Source organism: Cupressus sempervirens, chromosome 5, assembly GCF_028749045.1.
Source record: "Cupressus sempervirens isolate cs-2001-9-10 chromosome 5, ASM2874904v1, whole genome shotgun sequence".
NCBI classification, from domain to species: domain Eukaryota; kingdom Viridiplantae; phylum Streptophyta; class Pinopsida; order Cupressales; family Cupressaceae; genus Cupressus; species Cupressus sempervirens.
Genome location: NC_143122.1, coordinates 927,777,333 through 927,801,088, shown reverse-complemented (window position 1 = coordinate 927,801,088; position 23,756 = coordinate 927,777,333).

The window sequence follows — 23,756 nt, the reverse complement described above, 5'->3', positions numbered from 1 at the left end:
ATCTTCTATATAACTAAACACTAACTATTACTCGTCACCTAAATCATTCGGCATGTATAAACTACTTGACACTTGAGTGAGTCGACACATACTATCTACTCGGCACATACTAGTGATTAACACTTACTAGTCATATGACTTGATTGCACTATCTTGAAACTTATGCTCTAAATGCTTTGATCACTTGGATCACACTAATTGCTTGGCTCTCACTAATTTCTCAGCTTGCTTTAATCACCTAGCTACACTATGCACTATAATTCTACTAGATACTAACTAAGTGTTTTTTCATTGCCTTGTCAAAACCAAATTGATATCAACAATACCCCCCTTTGACATGAGTGGAAAAACAATAAGTAATGGCATGTACATCCTTATTTTGTGCACAAGTTAGACAATATATATATGCTTCTTTGCTTCTATAAAAAACTTTCAAAATTTGCAAAGTTTGTATCAAAAAATGATGTCTATCTTCCATACCTTATTACTCCCCCTGAGTAATTCCATTATTTCTATGTTTTCTTCAATTACTCTTGTTGAGTAGATATCTTCCTTGACAAACATTTTAATCCAAAATATTATAATGCCCCTTTTTCAACAATTATGTTAATTTGGTTGTACACTGACAATGTGTTTACCCAAAAATGGTTTGTGTAGCTTCATTATCATCTTCAATGTTGCATCCCAATTTCTTGTTGCTACATCCAGGGATTGATATTGAATGTCTAGCTAGGTAGCAAGATCAATTAAGCCTTCGTGTGTAGAAAGATGGGAATCTATCTTCAATAGTGTCTCTACATAGGCTAGTTAGTTATGTAATACTTGTATGTAGGGTGTCAACATGGACTAGATACTAATTAGAGTAGACCAAATATTTGCATAATGTGCCTATAGCTTGAAAAGCCTACTCTAAGATGAGAGTAACCAATGAATAATGTAATCGACTATTACCTAGAGATTGTTGCAATGTGGTACCCACGAATTGCAAATCTCCCTATAGCTAGTCAATAGCCCATTGAATCTCCTTAGTAAATATCTTAACATTGAATAACTTTATGTATAGAGAGAAAATTTTCTCTAACACCTTCCTTATATTTTCCATTTTGGTTGCTAGATCAACTTGTCTAATTGAAACAAGACTAGTTATCTTCTCCAAAACCTTGGTATGAAACTTCCTTTTAGGCCATTCTAATAATTTGACATTTGCATCTAGGTCTTCATCATTAATTTTGTGCACAATGCTAAGAAGTTTCTATATAATAGGATTATCATCACCTATTTTTGAGATGCTGAAAGCATCAATAACTATGTCTTTGATTTCATGTAAAACTTTCCTTTTCTTATGCTCCCTCCTTAAAATTTCTTGCTTCTTCCTTTGTAGAGCATCTTGAAGAATTCTCATTTCTTCAATTCTAATTGTGTTCAAGTAAAAATTTGGTACCTCAATCACCTCATCTAAGCTTACATCCTCAAATGATGTAACTTCAACATTCTTCAGTGTACTAGATCTCAGCCTTGATATTTATAGTGGAATATATTGTGTACTCAGCCTCTGAAGAGCTTGACTACTAATAGAAGATGTAAAGACTAGAAAAGTAACTAGTGTCTATATGGAAATTTTCTCCTCAAATGTAGTAGTCAACTTATCATCTTTAGTCTTTTCTCCTTCTTGCTAAACTTCACCTTGAGATGGTGGAATAGGTATAGGACTTTCTTCCTTACCCTTGTTCTCTTCTTTTCCATCCTTGTCAACAATCATTATGGCTGGTAAACTTGAACTATGTGGGCTCATCAATGATGTAGCTACTGGTTATGCCTCTGCTTCTTTTATCTAAATGAAAATTATTGGCATTATAGATGGTGTATTTTGTGTAAAAATTTGCTATTCAAGGTTCACACTTTGATCTATATGGATATCTTGTGATTCCTTATTTTTTATATTTGATGTGCTTTTTGGTTCCTCGCCTACAAATGCAGCTTTTTCCTTTTGAATCTCATCCAATCTCACCAATATTTGGCTACTTCATAAATTTTTTCCATTGGAATACTCTTGCATAATTTTCTTCAAATCATATTCAGTCAAAGGATTAATGTTCTATGGTGTCAAAGGATTAACATTCCATGGTGTAGTATCAAGAACATCCTTGATGCTCACTATGTCCTCTTGACTCTCTTCGTAATTTTGTAATGCATTGGAACTCAACACATCTACATGTTGTACATCCTATTTCTCTTCTCTAGTTGTGGATTCCTTTGTCATTCCTTTAGTTTCCTCCATAGTACCTTCCTTAACTATGTTCTCTTTTTTGACAGCTGCAACTACTTGCTCACCTTTCTCTGCTATTGCTTTAGTGGATAACCCATAAATATATTTTCAAATTAATGTACTCTTGGTTACCACATCTTCTATTTGTTTCTTTAAAATATGGAATGTTCTATATTTAGGAGAAAATTTCCCTTTGTGCTTCTTCATTTCCTTAGCAATCATTTGCCCATCTTATTTAGGCATCACTTGGGCTAAAGTGGTTTCCCTAAGTTGTCTTTTAATATTTAAATTTAATTGTCACTTTTTCTCAACTCTATCATATAAAATCTTTGGTAGTGAGTTAAAAATATCTAGAGGAGTGGTCTTATAAGTTACCATCATGTCATATATGGCCTTTTCTATAGTATTTTTCTCTACACTTCCTATATTATCAAAATCAACATGTGTGAAACTTGACAAACCCACATTGGTCTTAATATTTTTAGACAAGTTATTAGTGTCAGAAGAGGGATTGTGGCTTACCACTTTAAATTGAATCAAGTCACCAAAATCAATCTTCTCCTCATCGAAATCTTCTTGTGGCTTATACTTCTTCCTCAATCTCTTGAAAGTCTTTTGAATAGGTTGGCTTAGCTCTATTGTGATATTTTCTCTTTTCCTTTTAGGCTTTACAACTTCTTTAGCTTGTTTGGTGGTTTCTCTAGTGCTTGACCTAGTTAAAGGTATAACTAGCTTTTGTGGTGACTACCCCAAAGCCTTCTTTGGTTTCTCCACTCTCTATTTCTTTTCTTTTCTCTTCTTCTTAACAACCTTAGGTGCTTCCTTACCTTCTTCTCCCTTAGAACCTTCTACATCAATATCTTCATTGTCATCATCATCATCATCATCTTCTTCGTCTTCCTCACCACCTTCACCATACTTCTCTTTAAGATTCTTTACTATGTTATTTTTCTTTCTAATTATTGAGGCAATTTATAAATCTAATGTTATTCTTGATTTAGGCTTGTCATAGTTTCCAAAGGTTATAATATTCTTGTCAATTCCCTCAACTAGTAGAGATTTGATGGTTGTAGAGGCTTCATCCACATTAATTTCATATGGAAAGGGTTTTAACCATCTAACCTTGGGTATTATTGCTTGCACATATGTGTAATTTGCATCAACTAGGAAACACACATCACTATTGTAATGTTGTTCCACTAATGATACATGTATCCTCAATCTTTGCTTCATGGATTTCTTGAAATCCTCAAAAAAAAGTCATTATTTACTCAAAATTATCTCCACATTTCTGGATGAGCTCTACTATTTTTTGTGTTACTGACCTATTTATCTTCCAAGTAACTTTACCAAAAGTGGGGAATGTGTTTTACAAATATAAAATTATGCAAACAATCAAAGATCCAAACTTATAATATGCACGTTTGACCTTCCTGATGGCTTCCAAATTTTCTAACAATTGATGAAGTTGCAAATCAGCTATGTAATATCAATGGTCTATCTTTATAATATTTAAACTAAGATCAAATCCCATCTAGAAAATACTATTCAGTTAGCTTGACTGAAAGAATTTGTGAGCTATCACTCTGACTACAAAAACTATGAAGGGGTTTAAAATTGTATCAATTGACATCCCTTACTTGTTCCATATGACACCTATGTTCTTCTCAATAACCTCCCTTGCATCACTCTACATGATCTTAAGTGTATCTAGGTAGGATACCCTAATACTCTATGTGCAATATTTTTTTTAATCCTAATTGGTCCATTCTCTAACCAAATTTGCTTGTCATGTATATGGATCAACACAATTCTAATCCATTCAATTTTAAAACCTCAAGAAAAGTCTAGGGAATGTGTTAACCCTTTTCACTCAACAATCTTATTTTCCTCCAAAAATTTATTGTCGCATAACTTCTGATAGGTTTCTCTAATCTCCATGGCCCCAACTTCTCCAATATTTTTGTTGTAGCAACCTCACACATCTTGAACCATTAAGACCTTTGGTGATATCATAGATAATGCACTAGATGGATCTCCCTTGTATGTAATCTTAGGGATAGCTCAAAATGGGGGTTTTATCACATCATTACTAATTAAATGATTAGTGAAAACTTCTTTCCCCTCTAAATCCTAACTATTAAAGAAGAGCTAGCTACCATTTTAACTTCCTAGGGTTTACAAAGAATAAAGCAACATAACTTGGCACAAGCTAAATATCTCTCAAATCAAATGAATGATGTCATGTAGCAGTTGAATTTGGTTTGCAAAAACTTGAAACTCCTTTTTTAATTCACCTTCATGCTCTTCAAAATTCGGTAGGTGCAAATGAGTCAAAAAATAACTATATAACCCTTCAAATTTGGCATTAATTTCTTAGTGCTTACACAATTGTAAGCTCAGCTAACATAGGGTTTTTAATATGCTTGGCTAACCCAAGATTGGCTCACACTACCATGATTACATTACTTGACAAAAACTACAATTCCTTTCATGCTTAGTAGCAACATAGAAAACAACAAAATGATAGATTTTCTCTTGGTTCTAATCTCTTCATTGCATCTTAATTCATGTTAATATGATATTTTTGGATCTTAGATATTTGGAGCTGATGTTTAATAAAAAATTTCAAATGTTAGTTCTAGACATACCTTTGATTTCCTAGTTGGGGGTGATGTGATCACCTATTCTATTGGATGAAGTGACCTCATCTGCATTTGATGTGCTACAATATTCCTTCTTTTTCCATGTCTTGTTCATTTCTACCTTCACATTTTCAACATCAACCTTTCCTTTTCCTTTTTTTCCTTTATTACCCACTATAGATGAATGAGTTGGATAGTTTTTGCTGACATGACTAGTCTTAAAACAAATAAAGCATATATTATCATTCAACCATTTAGTGTAGTTACCTTTGAAATGTGTCTTTATGAAATTTTTAGGAATGTGACCATATTCTTGGAAATAGTGACAATTGTACCTTGTGTTGTAGTCCCAATGATAAGAATTTCCATTGTGGTGTACCTTTGTCTATTTTTTTTATGTCCACTTGGATTTGTATCAACAATCATATGCCTTATGTCCATACTTTTGATAGTTGTAACAATAACCTTCAAATCTCTAAGTGTCAATGGTTTTGGTCCTACATTCATGTGCCTAATGTCCTTGCTTCTTGCATCTATGACAATGTCCCTTTAATTTCTTCTTAGAGTTCTAATTTCTAGTGTTTCTTATACAAATGATGCAGGGAGGGTTGAAGAACTAGGGCCAAAGGCACACCCAACTATTCAAACTACCTACATAGAGCCAACATAGTGGAAACAACAACAAACATAGACAACTGAAGAGATAGAGGAAGTAAAAAGATTCATTCATATATTCATCCAAAGATCAATTACATGCCTAGCTATAAGGCCTTCTAGGTTAGGACTACATATCTATTCCTAATCTCCAAACTTATGTCCCCTAAGACTCTAACCAAGGTCTCTTAAATATATGCACAACCCCAAGTTAGCCTATTGCAAATACAACTAAATAAACTCTCATATTAAATGCTAAGCTAAGCCATAAGTTGACTTGCAATAGATATCTAACACTAAATTAAAAGCAAACTGTGACCTCAATAGGAAACCATGTTGGAATATTCAAATATGGAAAGAGTACTTATGAGAGTGGGGGGGGGGGGGTGAATCATAAGTATCATACTTTAGCCAATAAAACTTTTAACAATGAGTAAATTGCATGCGTGTAAGTACATCAAACAAATATGAAACAAAACACATGCATCAACAACTCATAACACAACAAATAGTTTTCCTTGTGCACCCTTGTATGTCCACTCATATCTCTTTACAATGAAATTTCATCTTCCTTATAAAGACTTCAAATACTTAGGGTTAGATATGGATCTACGATCCATATTGAATCTCAATTTCCTGCTCAATACTTGTCTTTTACTAATTGGTTGCATCCCTTTATCATTTTTCTTATTGGCTGCATGTAGATTGCATAGGAAAAATAAAAGGTTCAATCTCATCATTAAATCCTTCGAGATTTTCCTTATGTCAGCTGCAAAAACTATTTGCATCATAGTTTGTGCAATTTCAAACTTTTATGCTGATATTCTGTGTTACTCGACTCCTGAAGAATTGCTGATGCTTGGCACATGCTATTTCCTGGATAGCTCGGCACCTAAACAAAATTGTATCACTCGGCACTTGTTACACTCGACACTTGTTGACACTCGGCACTTGTTACACTCAATACCTACTATTACTTGGCACTTGATATAGCTTGGCACTTCATCTTACTCAGTACTTACTCTTGATCTTGGTTAAGTGTATTGACACTCAGTTGTCAAATTTATTCTTTAAGCTAACAATCTCCCCCTTTGACATGAGTGGCAAAAACACTTAACTAAGATCCTTGTGACTCCTTATTAATTGATCCTGTATGTACACTCAGTGAGTTCTATCCTATTCAAAATTTTCTATCTCAAAATTTGCTATCTCCCCCTTTTATCATACTTATCATTTCATTCCTGTACTTAACGCCCCCATACTTAATCACTTCTTATCACTCCCCCATACTTATTCTCCCCCTTTTTGACACTTTATGTCAAGGGTCTTACAAAGAAATGCCATACTTGGCCAAATATGCACTATTTACTTCAAGGAGTACCTTTAGAGTTACATCCCAATTTGCTAGTGCGACATCCAATGTCTTATGCTGGATGGCAATCTCTGCTGCTAGGTGTACAAGTCCATCAGATGAAGAAAGATTGGGGTCTTTCTTGAGGATTGTCTCTAAATTTATTTTCTCCTTGTGAAGTAGTTCCAAATGAGGAGTTATTGATGATTGAATTTGCATCAATTTAGCTTTTGTGGTTGCCTCCTCTGCTGCTAAGACAACTAACTCTCTTTGTGTGTGAAGCGATTGGGAAAAATGCTTCTCACTCTGAGCTGGATTTGTGTGGAGTTGCATGCTGGAAATCTTTAGATTGTTTTCCAAGCTCAGTATTTTCTGGCTAGTGTCCTGTGTGAATGTGGAAAAATCACATAACTTGTTCTACAGAGAAAAGATGTTTCCTAGTACAGTTTTAACTGTTTTGATTTTCTTTGCTAGTTCTTCTTGTGAGAGTGCTATATCACTGGATATTTTAGTATTTACCTTGCCTTGGAACTTCCTTTCTGACCATTCAAGCAATCTGGCATTTGTTTCCTGGTCTTCATTAGTCACCTAGTCAACTATATCAGATAGTTGCTCTATAATTGGTCTTGACTCATTTGGAGACTGTAAGCAAAAAGCTTATGTGAATATGTCTTTGATTTCATTCAAGGTAAGCTTATGCTTGTGTTCTTTTCTTAGTGCTTCTTGTCTCCTTCTTCTATGCAATGCACTCTGAATTTCATTGATCTTTTCTTTAGTAAGAGTGCTAGATTCATAATATGGGATCTTTATTTCTTCATCAAGCTCAAGAACTCCATAGTGAAGTTTTCTGACTACCTTTGATGAGCTTGAGCCTAGTGTCCTAATTTATAGTTGTAACCCATCTGTTCTGGGCTACTAAAGGGTCTATGTTGGAGTACCAAATTTTGGTAATGCAACCAGTGTTTGTATTGCAGTCTCCTCCTCCTTCTTTGTCTCATCTTTTTCTTTAGCTTGAGTATCCCTTTTATGACTGTTAGGTGGGGTTGAACTTTTTGGTTGTTCAGATGTTTCTTTTATTTCCCCTACTGTTGTACTTGACATTTGAAGTGTATAAGTGACTACACTTGGTGGAGGTGGTGGTGGAAGAAATAGAATACCAGTAGTTTGTATGATCGAAGGTGGCACTTTTGCTTTTACCTTGACTATCTCTGTTTTAACTTCTGGATTCTGTAATTCATCAACACTGACCAATACAGGATTTGAACTTAATTTTGCTACTAGTGATGATTGGTCAAGGATTTCTAAATCCTCTGTAGTTAATGAATTGATGTTTGGATTTGATGTGTCTGTAACATCCTTTATTTTTACAATATCTATAGGTGTGATGGTGGCATGAGGAGGACTAGGAGGAGATACCTATGTGTCTTGCATACTTGGATCTTGTGGCTCAGCTGTATCTTTCTCTTCCTCTTTCTCCTCTGTATGTGCTTTTTCTTCCTTTTCTTCTTTAGTCTTCTTCTCCACTTGTTCCTTCTCTTTTTCTTTGGTTCCTGAAATCTTCTTTTCCCTTGTCTTGGCAATTGCCTCTGCCTTATATTCTTCATTATATACATCTTCTATTTTCTTGTAAACTATTTTCCACAATCTTGTGGATTTAGTAACTACCTCTTCAATTTTATTCTGCAATATACCGAATGCTCTATGGTTGGGAGTGAATCTATTATTATGCCTTTTTACTACATTTGTTACTTGATCTTTAGTTAAATTAGGAAACAATCTGGCTAATGTTGACTCCCTTATCTCTTTTTCCATTTGTAAACAAAAAAGCCATTTATCCTCTACAATTTTATACAATTCTTTTGGCATAGATTCATCTAATTCTAGAGGTGTGTGCTTATATTCAGCCATCATAGCATACACAGATTCCTTTAATTTATTTTTCTCTTCTTTGGTGAGCTTAGAAAAATTCAGGTTTTTTAAACCTTTCAAATCATCATTCTTAATTTTTGAACATAATTTGTCAACAATAGTCTAAGGTTTGTGTCTTAACACTTGAAATTGACTATTGTCCTCTGATTCTGTCTTCTCCTCATCTATTTCAGGCTGGGGAATAAATTTTCGTTTCTTGGACTTGGTAGTAGTCTTCTTTAGGTCTTTCTTCTTTCTTTTTTCCTTCTCTTGGTCTTTTTGTGCTACAACCCTTGTGGTAGGTCTCTTTGGTGCAGGAGTAGCTACTTTCTTCCCCTTGGATTGAGGAGCAGGAGGAGTTGTGGCCTTTCTTTTAACTGGTGCTTCCTCGGCTTCTTCTTCCTCAGTACTTTCCTCTTTATCTTCTCCTATCCCTTGAATCAGACCTTGAAGTTTATCTCCCTCTTCTTCAATGTCTTCTCCTTCCTCTTCTGCTATTTTTTCTTCTTCAATGCCAAATTTTCTCTTGATTTGTCTCACCATTTTTTCTTTCTTCTTTATTGCAGAAGCATTCTTCAAATCTACTATCACCCTTGATTTCACAACATCATAGGTTCCAAAAGTTTTTGCATTCTTACTAGCTTCTTCTGCAAGTAGGGCTATTATTGCTGCAGAAGCTTGATCAATATCAAGTTCATAACCTACTGGCCTAAGCCATCTTACTCTAGGTATACCTACTTGTATATAGGTATAATCTATACCTACAAGAAAACAAATGTCCTTTTCATATTTCTCAGTCAATGAGACTGGAATCCTCATTCTTTGTTTCATGGACTTTTTGAAGTCCTCAAAGTAACTAGTCATTTGGGCATCAAAATTTTCACCCATTTGTTCAATGTATCCATTGATTTTTTCAACAATTTTTTTGTCTGGACTCCATCTTACCTTGCCCATAGAAGGGAATTCTTTCATCAGATTAAAAAACATGCACATCAAAACTGATCCAAATTTGCATTGAGCTCCCTTGCTCTTCCTTATAGCTCCCAAATTTTCATTAATCTGTTGAAACATGAGCTCTGCTAGATCATAAGTGTGATCCTTTTTTATTATCTTGTATGCAACATAAACTACTATACAAGGTACACTGTTTAACCTGCTTGATTGATAGAATTTGTGTGAAATGATTCTCATAGCAAAATCCAGTAGGGGATCTGTGATTGTGTCAATAGTCATTCCTCTATTGTTCCATTTAGCACTTGTATTTTTCTCTATTAATTCCCTTTTATCACTTCACAGGGTCTTTGGCCGATCTAGGGTTGGAATACCAATAACCCTATGAATAGTTTTCTTGGTGAATTTTATTGGCCCTGACTTTAACCAAAAACATCCATCATATATTCTGCTCAAAACTATCCGTACCCATTCAGTTTTGAAAACAATTAGAAATACTAGGGTTTTGGTTAATCCTTTTCTTTCTATTATTGAGAACTCATCTTTTAGTATTTTGTTCTCACATAGTTTTTCATATGCATTATAAATTTCTAAATCTCTTATGGCTCCAATTTTGCAATTATAACATTTGCGAACATCTTGGACCATAACAACTTTATCGAAAATAACTGATAATGCACCTGTAGGATCATTCTTATATGCTACTTCTAGAATGGGCTTAAATTTAGGTTGTTTAACTTCATTTCTGACCAACTGTATCTCATGACTCTCTTTACCCTTAGTGGTTCCTGACCCAGATGGCAATATTTTCCAAACTAGGGTTTACGATTTAAACAAGTTTATAAGTTCTTCGACACTTAAGTAAAATACCTCAAATTGATGAAACTTGTCCTAAATCGTTGTTGAAATCTTCACAAATGGCTTCTAAGCTGATCTTGATCTTCTTTGCTCTTCTCAACTTTGCTTCTCATTTGAATGGTGCGAAAATGATCGAAAATTACATTTATGTACCCTTCAAAATAGAGTAATTAATGCTTAGTGCACTGCCAACTGTCTACTCAGCACCTGAAAGGTTTCAACATGACTCGGCTCCCATTGTGTTTCACTTTGCTTGGCTCCTATTGATATTTCATAGCTCGGCATCAACTATCAACTCGGTCACTATTAGCAACTCGACACCTGAAGACAACTTTGACAGATCTTGCAAAGTTCTCAGTTTTGACTTGGCATCTTTGCTTATGCTGATTTCTTCTTTGCAGTTCTTCTATGTCTTGGGACTGATTTATGATGTAACTTGGTTTATCAATCCCACACACTTATTCTTGCTTAATTTGATGAAGTATGATCACTTGACCTATTAGGTGAAGTGATCTCTGCACTTGATGTGTCATACTCATCTTTCTTCTTCCATGTCTTATTCATTTCACTTCTGATATGTCCAACATCTATCTTTGTCTTTCCATTGCTAAACTCAGAACTTGATGCCTTTGACCTTGTTGGGCAATTCCTGCTGACATGACTAGTTTTTAAGCAACTAAAATATGTATTTTGACTCAACCATCTTTTGTAGTTCCCTCTAAAATGTGTTCTTATGCAGTTTTGTGGTATATGTCCATATTCTTGACAATAGTGACAGCTGTACCTAGTGTTGTAATCCAAAAATTCATGGTTTGATTTTTTTGCTAGTTTATTTAATGTCCACATAGGCTTTGATCTACATTCAAAAGCTCTATGACCATACTTTTTGCAATTATAACAATGTCCATCAAATCTTGATGTCTTAGTAGTTTTGGTTCTGCATTCATATGCTTGATGACCTTGCTTCTTGCATTTATGACAACGATTTATACTTTTGGGTTTATCATGCTAATGGGCATTCTTTCTTCTACATACATTAGATGTATGTCCTTTCTTTCCACAAAAATGACATATAGGTTTATCATCTTTACCTTTATCACTTCTTTGTTCTACACTCTTTGATGATTCTCCAACTTCAGTGCTGTTGTATCCAAGTCTTGATGTATCATGGGTTGATCTTGGAGATTTTAGTAATTGCTCAAAATATTTGATGGCTTCACTTGATTTGTTGAGGTTCTTTTCCACCTCTCTTTCTCTATTCAATTCGTTCTGCATTTGTTCATTCTGCATCTTCAAAGTAGAGATCTCAATATCTTTCATGTTGAGTTCATGATGAAAGTTTGTCATTTGAGCAAGTGTATCCATCTACATGTTTGAGATCCTTTTTAGTTCAGTACATTTTTTTTCAAGTTTGTTTGCAAGATTTCTTTTGTCATTTTCCATCATAACCTTATCATCAACTGCTCTTTTCTTTTGTTCAGTAATTTCACATATCATTATGGCCTATGATTCATGTTCCATCTTGAGAGATCTTATCTCCTCTGTTTGAGCTTTGTTTTTCTCCATCAGTTCTGCTATTACTGCATCAAACTCTTTAGTGTCTCTATTGGAAAATATGTTGGTGGTATCAATCTCTTTGTAGTTTGTCTCATTTTTGGCTATGGTTAGATCCTTCCTTTTTTTAATGAATTTCTCAACTTGTTTCTAAATTCCTCCAAGCTATGCAGAGCAAGTTGCACATCTATCACCTGATTTTCAATGATTTTTCCAAGTTTGAAAGTTTTCATCTTTAGATCTTTTCCTCCAAGCTGTTAGGCTTTTCCTCATGAGAACCTGGATTAGCTCTGATACCAATTGTTGGAATATTCAAATATGGAAAGAGTACTTATGAGAGGAGAGGGGGGGGGGGGGGGTGTGAATCATAAGTATCATACTTTAGCCAATAAAACTTTTAACACTAAGTAAAATGCATGCATGTAAATACATCAAACAAATATGAAACAAAACACATGCATCAACAACTCATAACACTGGAAATTGGTAACCCAGAAACCCTCCAAGGATAAGAAGGTAAAACTGGGGTGGGGATGGTACCCAAAAAAATTACTGTGGCAATATTGTTTAACCACTTCTAATGGTCTACCTTGTTAAAGGCCTGACTACCCTGTTAAAGGCATGCCCTATTAAAGGCTTTACACTGTATCAATAGTGACCTGGTTAAAGGCTTTACAAACATTTAACATGAAGTGTCACCCTATTAAAGGATTTTAATCACCTAATTAAAGGATCTACAAAATAGTTGTTAAGCTAACCTATCACCATAGGATTTTCATTCTAATACAATTGCTAGAAAGTATTAGGTATAATGAACCTGATAGATTACAATTCTTGATTGCTTAATGTAGGCACTCTTTTTGCTTTCTCTGATCTTGATCCTTTTGTGATCTGATAACCCTCGCTTCTAAAAATAGTTTTCCTTGTGCACCCTTGTATGTCCACTCATATCTTTTTATAATGAAATTTCATCTTCCTTATAAAGACTTCAAAGACTTAGGGTTAGATATAGATCTACTATCCATATTGAATCTGAATTTCATGCTCAATACTTGTCTTTTACTGATTGGTTGCATGTCTTTATCATTTTTCTTATTGGCTGCATATAAATTGCATAGGAAAAATAAAAGATTAGATCTGATCATTAAATCCTTCGAGATTTTCCTTATGTCAGCTGCAAAAATTGTTTGCATCATAGTTTATGCAATTTCAAACTTTTATGCTGATATTTTGTGTTACTCGGCTCTTGAAGCATTGTTGATGCTCGGCACATGCTATTTGCTGGATAGCTCGGTACCTAAACAAAATTGTATCACTCGGCACTTGTTACACTTGGCACCTTCTGTTACTCAGCACTTGATATAGCTTAGCACTTCATCTTACTCGGCACTTACTCTTGATCTTGGTTAAGTGTATTGACACTTAATTGTCAAATTTATTCTTTAAGCTAACAAACCATACACAGACAACCTGACAAATGAAAAATCCATAAAATACTGACACTCTAGATCCAAAAAATCTTGACAACCACATGAACTTGACATCCAAAGGATGACTCGGAATCCAAAGAATACTCAACAAAAATTGTGAACTTGACATCAACTAGGAAGCTCAGCATCCACTAAATACTCAGCACCCATTGAGAACTTGACAATGCATGAGATTGCAACTTGGGAGAAACAATGAAAATTGAAATCATGTAGGATAGTAGTACAACCCAAGATGCTCCTACATCAAACAACCAAGGTAGAAAGAAATTATTCTCCTAAATCATGCAAGTGACACAACCTAAGCTAAATTCAATTTTTATTGAGAAATCTATGTAGTGTCTTCACTAGGTCTATTTTTCCATTTCACCAAATACTCATAGTAGTCTTTTCCTCTCATACTGTTACCAATTCTCTGCTCCAATATGCATTCAACTTCTTCAATCTTATTCTTAGGATAATCATCTAATACATCCACTTCATCTTTTGACTCATGATATTTATATAAATTAGCAACATTGAATTTAGGAGATATGTCCATCTCATTAGGTGACTCAATTTCATATGCATCATCACTGTCAAACTTCTTTAGGATCTTACAAGGTGCAAACTTCTTCATTTTCATCTTACTGTATGTTCCAATAAGAAATCTTCCTTTCTTCAAATGAACCATCACCTCATCGCCAACTCCAAAAATATGATGTCTTCTAGAATTGTCAACATTCTCCTTATACTTCTAATTACTTTGTTCTATCCTCAATTTTACATCCCTATGAAAGGACACCATAAAATCAAGAAATTCTTCTCCTACAACACTCCTTCTTTCTTCACTAGTAACATCCCTCAAATCTAATACTCCTCTAGGCTACATTCCTATATTAATCTCAAAAGGTTTTTTTCCTATACTCCTATTCACATAATTATTATATGCAAACTTAGCTTGTGCTAATACCATCTCCCAATTACTTGGCTTATCTCAAACTAAACATCTTAATAAGTTACCCAAGATTTTATTCACAATCTTTGTCTATACATTTGTTTATGGATGGAATGTAGAGATAAACTTCAACTCAATACCCATCTTCTTCCACAAAGTCTTCTAAAAATATCTAACAAACTTATAGTCTCTTTAGAAATAATACTTCTTGGTAATCCATGCAATCTCACAATCTCTTTAAAGAAAAGTTTAGCAACATGCTCAACATTTGATGTCTTCTTACAAGGTATGAAATGAGCCATCTTAGAAAATCTATCTACAACAAAAAATATAGAATCATACCCCTTTACTATTTTGGGGAATCCAAGAACAAAATCCATACTAATTTCAGTCCAAGGTTTCTCAAGAATAGTAAATATTCTAACTTAATCCTTTTCCAACTTGATAAACCCCACAATTCCTTGCAAATTTCTAAACATCCTTATACATTTGTTGCCAGTAATACTTCTCCTTCAGCAAAATGAATGTCTTATCAATTCCAAAATGTCCAATGAATCCACCATTATGTTTTTACTTAATCAAATTAACTCTCATAGAGCTTCTAGGGATACATAACTAAATACCTTTGAAAAACATACCTTTTTGAATGAAATATTCATAATACTTATGTGATCTATTAGATTTGGTGCTTTGCACTCTCTCCACACCTTAGAATAATTAGGATCAATATTATACAACTCTTTTATTTCATCAAAACCAAGAACTTCAACCTTTATCTTAGTTAGTAAAGAATGTCTTCTACTCAATGCATCAACAACTCTATTAGTAACTCCATTCTTATGATTAATCACAAATGCAAAATTTTGCAAATACTTAACCCACTTCATATGTCTTTGATTCAATTTATTTTGACTTTCCAAGTATTGCAAATCGTTATGATCAGTATACAATACAAACTCCTTAGGAATCAAATAATGTCTCCACTTCTTCAATGCTTGAACAATAGCATAAAATTTTTGATCATACATAGAATATGTCTTTTTAGCATCATTCAACTTCTCACTAAAGAAAGCATCAGGTTTACCTTCTTGACTCAATCTAGCTTCTATTGCACTACCACTTGCATCACATTCAACTTGAAATACCTTATTGAATTTAGGCAAAGCCAATATAGGTAACTCAAAAACCTTTTTTTTCAAAGTTTCAAAACTCTTATCAGCTTCATGTGTCCACTTGAATTCTTTTTTATCTCCTCTCATTGTTTTAGTCATAGCATTACAAATAGAACTAAAGTTCCTTATAAAATTCTTATAAAAAACTAGCCAAACCATGAAATGATCTTATCTCACCCACATTCTCCATTATAGGCCATTACAAAATTACTTTTGCCTTCTCAAGATCCATCTTCAAACCATAAACTAAAATCACAATTCCCAAATAGACAATCTCTTCTTGCATAAAATAACACTTTTTCAAATTAATAATCAATTTTTCCTCTTTCAATCCCTACAATACTTGTATAACATGCTCAAGATGTTCTTCCTTAGTCTTATTGAATATCAAAATGTCATCCAAATAAAAAATCACAAACTTACCCAAGAATCTTTTTAGAACTTCATTCATCAACCTTATGGAAGTACTAGGTGCATTAGTTAAAGCAAATGACATAACCAACCATTCATAAAAACCATCTTTTGTCTTAAAAGTAGTCTTTCACTCATCACCTTCTTTGATTTTGATATGATGATAGCCACTCTTTAAATCAATCTTGGTAAAATACTTTGCTCCACTCAAACAATCCATTATGTCATCCATCCTCAACATAGGAAATCTATATTTTGCTATGATCTTCTTAATAGCTCTAGAATTAGTACACATTCTCCATTCTACATTATTTTTAGGTGCTAATATGATAGGTACAACACATGGACTAAAAATTTTTCTAATCAAACCTTTCTACAACAATTCATACACTTATCTTTTAAGTTCTTCATTTTTAGTAGGTGTCAATCTATATGGTGCTTTGTTTAATAAACTAGCTCCAAGAATTAGATCTATACAATGACTTATACTCCTTACTATTAGTAAACCATCACGCATATCCTTTGCAATAATATCCTTGTATTCATTTACAAAATTTTCAATTTCTACTAGTACTCAACTCTTATCAATTTCTGCTACTCGGTCACTATTGTTTTCTATTACTTAGTCACTACTAGCACAACTAGGCTTCCTAGGAATTATAGAAAAACATACTTGATTCTTCTTCATTTCCTTATCAAATTGGTTACCATTATCCATAAAAATTCTCATAGTAGTACAATTAAATTCACCTAGACTTTCAATCAAAGGTAGCAATATTTGCCTTTTTCCATTTACCCAAAGAGTATATTGATTCAATATTTCATCATGTAAAACATATCTATCATATTTTCAAGGTCTACCCAACAAAATATGATAAAAATCCATAGGCATAATATCACAAAAAACTTCTTCAAAATAATGTCTAATCTTGAACTTCATAATACATTACTCACTTACCAATATCTTATGCTCATCCTTGATCCATGAAACTATTGGAAATATAAGATAGGCCAAGTTATTGAGAGGGGAGGGGTAAATAGTAACCTATAAAACTTAATCTTAATTGATCAAAGTCAGCTACAATACAATTTTTACCACAATACACAAAGTTGACCCAATTTTTGGTACTTGTTTTCTAAATACAAACTCAATGAGGTTATAACATTCAAAAACTATTGTCAATACTTGGCATCATCATGCACTTAGTAGATGTAGAAGCTTAGTTCATAATAGTCACTTCCAAGTAGTCTAAACTCCGTCTACACTAGTGACTCGATGAACACTATGAAACTTGATATGTAAACTAAATCACTTGGTTGACATTACATAGCTCAATCAACACTATCACTATGAGCTTAGTATAAACTAAATCACTTGGTTGACACTATATAGCTTGGTCAATACTAGATTCACATTATTGAAACTATGAACTCAGTAAACACTAGAGAACTTAGTTTGCACTAAGGAACTCAGTAAACACTATGAATCTTAGTTTATATTGATAATCATCAACTTGGTAGATATTTATTGGTGCAAACTAAATAATATTCCTAGAACTCAGTAACAACTATAGAACTCGATATCAACTATAGAATTTGGTAGAGCCTAAATTACTTGGTTAATATAGTTAACTATACTATAAGTTTGGTAGCTACTAACCATCTAATGAAGTGTGTTTGTCACTAATAAACAAACTTGATTGTAATTTCAATGATCTCCTCCCTTGGCATTAGTGACAAAAATTCTTATAAATCAAAATAGAATTCTCAAAAATTTCAAAAGAATCTTTAGTCTCCATCCCATATCTTCAACTCGATAACATACTCTATTTTTTAAAATTTTCAAAATTGCACTTGTAAAAGATGTATAATATTGTGATGCTCCCCCATACATATATATTCAATATAATTTACATTTATATAAATCTTCTCCCCTTTTATTACATCATCACATATTCTCCCCCTTTTCGATATAAATGCCAAAGGTGTATGTTATATGGTAATGTCAAAATGTGACAAGAAGTCAAATGTACCTTTAAAATAAGTGACATTGTCTTGTCCCAATTTTCTTGCAACACCTTTCTTGTATGCAATGCAATCTAAAATTTTGTTAATAATTCCATCATGTGATCAGCCATGGAGAAGTTTTTGCAAGTAAGGTGATCAGCCATGTGATCATGGGACAAGCAAGGTTTTGCAAGAAAATTGGGACAAGACAATGTCAGTGATTTTAAAGGTACATTCTAACTTCTTATCACATTTTGGCATTACCATATAGCATACACTTTTGGAATTTATTTCAAAAAGGGAGAGAATATGTGATGCTCCCCCATACATATATATTCAATATACTTTACATATTATATACATCTTCTCATCTTCTTAGTTAGGTTCTAAGACTCGAAAACCATTGTCAATGCTCGAAATCATCATGCACTTGGTTGACATAAAAGCTCAATTCATACTAATCACTTCCAAGTAGTTTGAACTTAGTTTTCATTGGTGACTTAGTGAACACTACAAAACTTTTCATATAAACTAAATCACTTGGTTGAAACTCCATATCTTAGTCAACACTATCACTACAAGCTTAGTATAAACTAAATCACTTGGTTAACACTATATAGCTTGGTCAACACAAGATTCACATTACTAAAATTGTGAACTCAATAAATATTGGAGAATTTAATTTTCATTGAAGAACTTAGTAAACACTATGAAGCTTAGTTTAAAGTGATAATCACCAACATTTATTTCAACTTTGTGTATTGTGGTGAAACTTGTATTGTAGCTAACTTTGATGAATTGTAAATTAGATTGGTATATATGTTATGTATTATATGACATCCAATAAGAATAATATGAGTATGAAAGATATGTACAAGAGAAAAAGTGTGAAGTGAAAAGGCTACAAGTAGTATAAGGAGCAACAAAGATTTATCTATCATAGCAAGGTGATCATTACACTTCAAAGGAATTTCATTTAAAAAATCAAGGTTGTAGATAAAAGATCAGCCACTGGCTCATCCTAATAGATGGAATAGTTAAATGCTTTCAAAAGGTAGACTTAAAAATCTTTTGTAAATATCTTTACCAAGTGCATACTTCATTGTATGTTTGTAAATCCTTTTGTAAGGTGAACCTAATAGTCCTTATTCCTCTTAACAAAGCATATCATCATAAGTGATCATTGTAAGCCTTAACATGCCGAATTTATATTGTAGTACTAAAGCTTGTGGGTATCATCCCCACCCCAGTTTTACTTTCTATTTGGAAGGTTTTTGGGTTACCATATTGTGTGTCAAAGTGTTATGAATGTTTTAATCTTTCAATTTTTTATGCATGCAATTAGATCAAAATATATATGAAGGATTAATTGATGAATTAAGATTAAATTTTATAGGTTATTGATTCACCCCTCCCCTCTTAGTAACTTAGCCTATCTTTTATTTCCAACAATTTATATCAGAGCCACACCAAGTTTTTCTTCAAAAGTTGAGTACTAGCAGTTGGGCTGACTTTGTGTATTGTGGTGAAACTTGTATTGTAGCCAACTTTGATGAATTGTAAATTGGATTGGTATATATATAATGTATTATACCACATCCAATAAGAATAATATGAGTATGAAAGATATGTACAAGAGTAGAAGTGCAAAGTGAAAAGGCTACAAGTAGTATAGGGAGTAGCAAAGATTTATCTATCATAGTAAGGTGATCATTACACTCCAAAGGAATATCATTCATAAAATCAAGGTTATAGATCAAAGATTAGCCATTAGTTAGAAGTGATTAGTACGAATCAAGCTTCTACATCTATCAAGTGTATGAAAAATGATAGGGTTTAGGATGCTTCAGTCTCTACAACTGCAACTTTATAACCAACTCTTTTGGTTACAAATTTTTAGAACTTCCACTATCAATGATCACCTTGTAACATTTTCTAGACATCTTACATCTAGTTTTGAAAGGAATTCTCCTTAAGATAGGTTCCTCATCACTTCCCTTATTAGATAAGGTTCTTCTCACAATCACATTTTCACTAGCCTTAGGTCCACTTGGTGAATCCTCAATGTCTCATTGAATCACAACATTTCTATTAGCTTGCCCACTTTCATAGGATCTACACTTAAAATATCTATGCCCTTCTTTACCAAATCTAAAATAATTACCATGAACACCACCTCTTCCTAGGTAAGAACCAACACCTCCTCAATAGGAATCACTACCTTTCCATTTAGTCTTTCCTTTATCATCATTCTTCCATTTAGATTTCCCCTTATCTTGTATAGAATTATTAGATCTACCACCTTCTCCACAAGATCCACCTCTGCCTCTCTAGAATCTTCCACCTCTACCTCTTTGTCTTAGTTCATACTTCTTTGTCAAGATCTCCTCAACTTTCAAGTCATATTGATATGCTTCTTCTACAATTTCAAATTTCACAAAACTTATTTCATCTAGAATTCTAGATCTCAATCCATTTATGTACCTTATAGTTTTCTTGACATCATCATCCACATGTCCAGATTTGATGTCTAATCTATAAAATTTCTCAATATGCTCCTTCATAATCATATCTATTTGTCTTAAATTTTTCATCTTTCTCAACAAGATAACTTGGTAATAAGTAGGAAGGAATTTTTTGTTTAACTTATTCACCAATTTCACCTAAGTTTTGATATTTTCCTTTCCTCCTTTTTCTATCAGTTTAAAAATACTCCCACCATAGTGACGAATGACCCTTTAACCTAGTAACTATAATTTTCACCATCCTATTATCAAGAGTGTTTTCATAGTCAAAGAACTTCTCTATTTTAGATATCTAATCCAACACAACATTACTGTCCAATTTTCCATCATAAGGAACAACTTCTACAGCAATCTTTGAATTTTCCCTATACAATACTCTCAATAATCTTGCTTCATCTTGATCTTCTTTGTATTCTAGATTAGGGTTTAGTGCTATAGATTCATCATCACTCACATCATCAATATGTGCTCCTCTCCTCTATTCTATCTCCATAGAAACTAATTTGGTTGCAATCTACCTCAATGTAACCAATAGTGCATTATCAATAGTTCCTCTATCTCAAAGCATCTTTACAAATTAGGTTCTTGCAAGATTGTAACCCTCTACAAGCTATAGGTCAAATTCATAGAATTGTAACCCTACAACCAAGTTCACTTAGGGTTCTACATGATCCAAAATTTACAAGGACAAACCTCTACTTTGATACCACCTAACACAAGGAGGGTTGAAGAACTAGGGCCAAAGGAATGCCCAACTATTCAAACCATCTACATAGAGTCAACATAGTGGAAAAAACAACAAAAAATAGACAACTTGGGAGATAGAGGAAGTAAAGTATTCATTCATATATACATCCAAAGATCAATTACTTGCCCAGCTATAAGGCCTTTTGGATTATGGCCACATATCAATTCAATTACAATCTTTGATGATCCAACTTCGCACTCTACTTCTATTCTCCATTTTTTTTCCACTAGTACTCTAACCAAGGTCCTTTAAATACATGCATAGCCAAAACTCAACCTATTGCAAATTTAACTAAATAAACTCTCATTTCAAATGATGGGATAAGCCATAAGTTAGATTGCAACATATATATAATATTACATTAAATGCAAAGGTCAGCCTCAATATGAAACTGCACATAGACAGCTTGGGAAATGAAGACTCCACAAAAATTGACACTTAGAATTCAAAAAAACTTAGCATCCACATGAACTTGACATCTAAACAAACTCGGAAATCACATGAACTTGGTATCCAAATGATGATTGGACAACCAAAGAACACTTGGCAACAACTTTGAACTCGACATCAACTAGGAAGCTTGACATCCACTAAATTCTCAGCACCTACTAAGAACTTGACAATCCAAGACATTGCAACTCGATAGAAATAAAGAAAGTTGACAACATGTAGGATAGTAGTGTAACCTAGGATGCTCTTGCATTAGCAAACATTTTTTGTATGACCTAATTTTCCATAGCGATGACAAGTAGGTTTGTTGTTCTTTCACTTATTGTTCCTTTGTCATCCACTCCTAGATGATTCTCCTTGTTTATTAGTAGAACATCCCAAACTAGTAGTGTCATTCTTTGGCCTTGGTTCTTCCATTAGTTTTTCAAAGTACTCTTGATAGCTTCACTAAGCTTGTTGATATTTTTCTTCTCTATCTTCAATTCATTTTTTAGTAGGGTATTTTGTGTTTCCAAAGTTGTAATCTCAATGTCTTTCCTATTCAGTTCTTAATTTGCAATCATCAATTGATTCATTGTATCCAATTGCATATTTACAAGATTTTGCACATATAATGTCTTCTCTTCAAGTGTGTTATCTAGTAGTCTTTTGTCTTCTTCAATCAAGGCTCTATCTTCTTGAACTTTCTTCTTTAGTTAAATTATCTACATAATAGTATTGATTGAACTTCCTATTCTATTATTTAGGTTCTTAACTTCTTCACTTAGGGAATTGTTCCTTTCCATCAAATATACAATTGATGCATCAAACTCTTCTAATTTTCCATATTTAAATAATCTAGTAGTGTATACTTCTTGATATTGAGTGTCATCTTATTGAATAGCTATCTCTTTCCTTCTCTTTAATGAACTCTATAGTTCATCTCTTGCCTCCATTAGTTGATGTAGGGCAAGCTATATTTCAATATTCTAATTATCAATAGTCTTTCCCAACTTGTAGACTTCAATCTTCAAGATCTTACCTCCAAAGCTATATAAAATTACTTTGTAGAGAACACAACTCTGATAGCAATGGTTGGAAATAGTAATGGGAAAGTAAGTTCTAAGGAGGGTTGGGGGGGGGGGGGGGGGGGGCGGTTTGAATGAACACTTAAAACCTTTTCCTCTAAAACATATCACTGACATCTGTCTCATAATTTAACATAAAAACTAAAATAACTTAATATATGTCACATCCATTGCATAAATTAAATAACATATAACACAATAAAAATTGCTTACCTAGAAACTCTCCAATGAAAAGGTAAAATTGGGGTGGGGATGACATATACAAATCTTAATTACTGTAGTTGTAAAGTGTGGCCAATTATGGCTACAAAGTGTTTGATCATAACCTATGATCTACCCTCTAAGGGGTTTTCCCTATTAAAGACTTACAAATATTTTTAGGTATCACCTTGCTAAAGGATTTCAACTCACAATTAAGTAAGAACTCAGTTAAGAGATTTACAACACCCTGTTAGGACTGCTCCATTAAGAGATTTACTCTGCATCACCTACTAGAATAATTCAACACCTGATCTTCAGTTAGAATCTTTCTACTTGATATTAAATCTCCTCTTTACTAATTGAATCTTGATCCTTCTGATCAGATCTATCCTTTATAATTCTCTCATTGCTTATCTCTATTCCTCTTAGATTGATCTTGCTTTGCATAACTCTATTATAACCACCATAGCCACCATGAATATTGTCTCAACACTTAGCATTCATTTCCTCTCACAATGATAACCTTCTTAGGGTTTATCTTTCTTAAATAAACATAGGTGGACA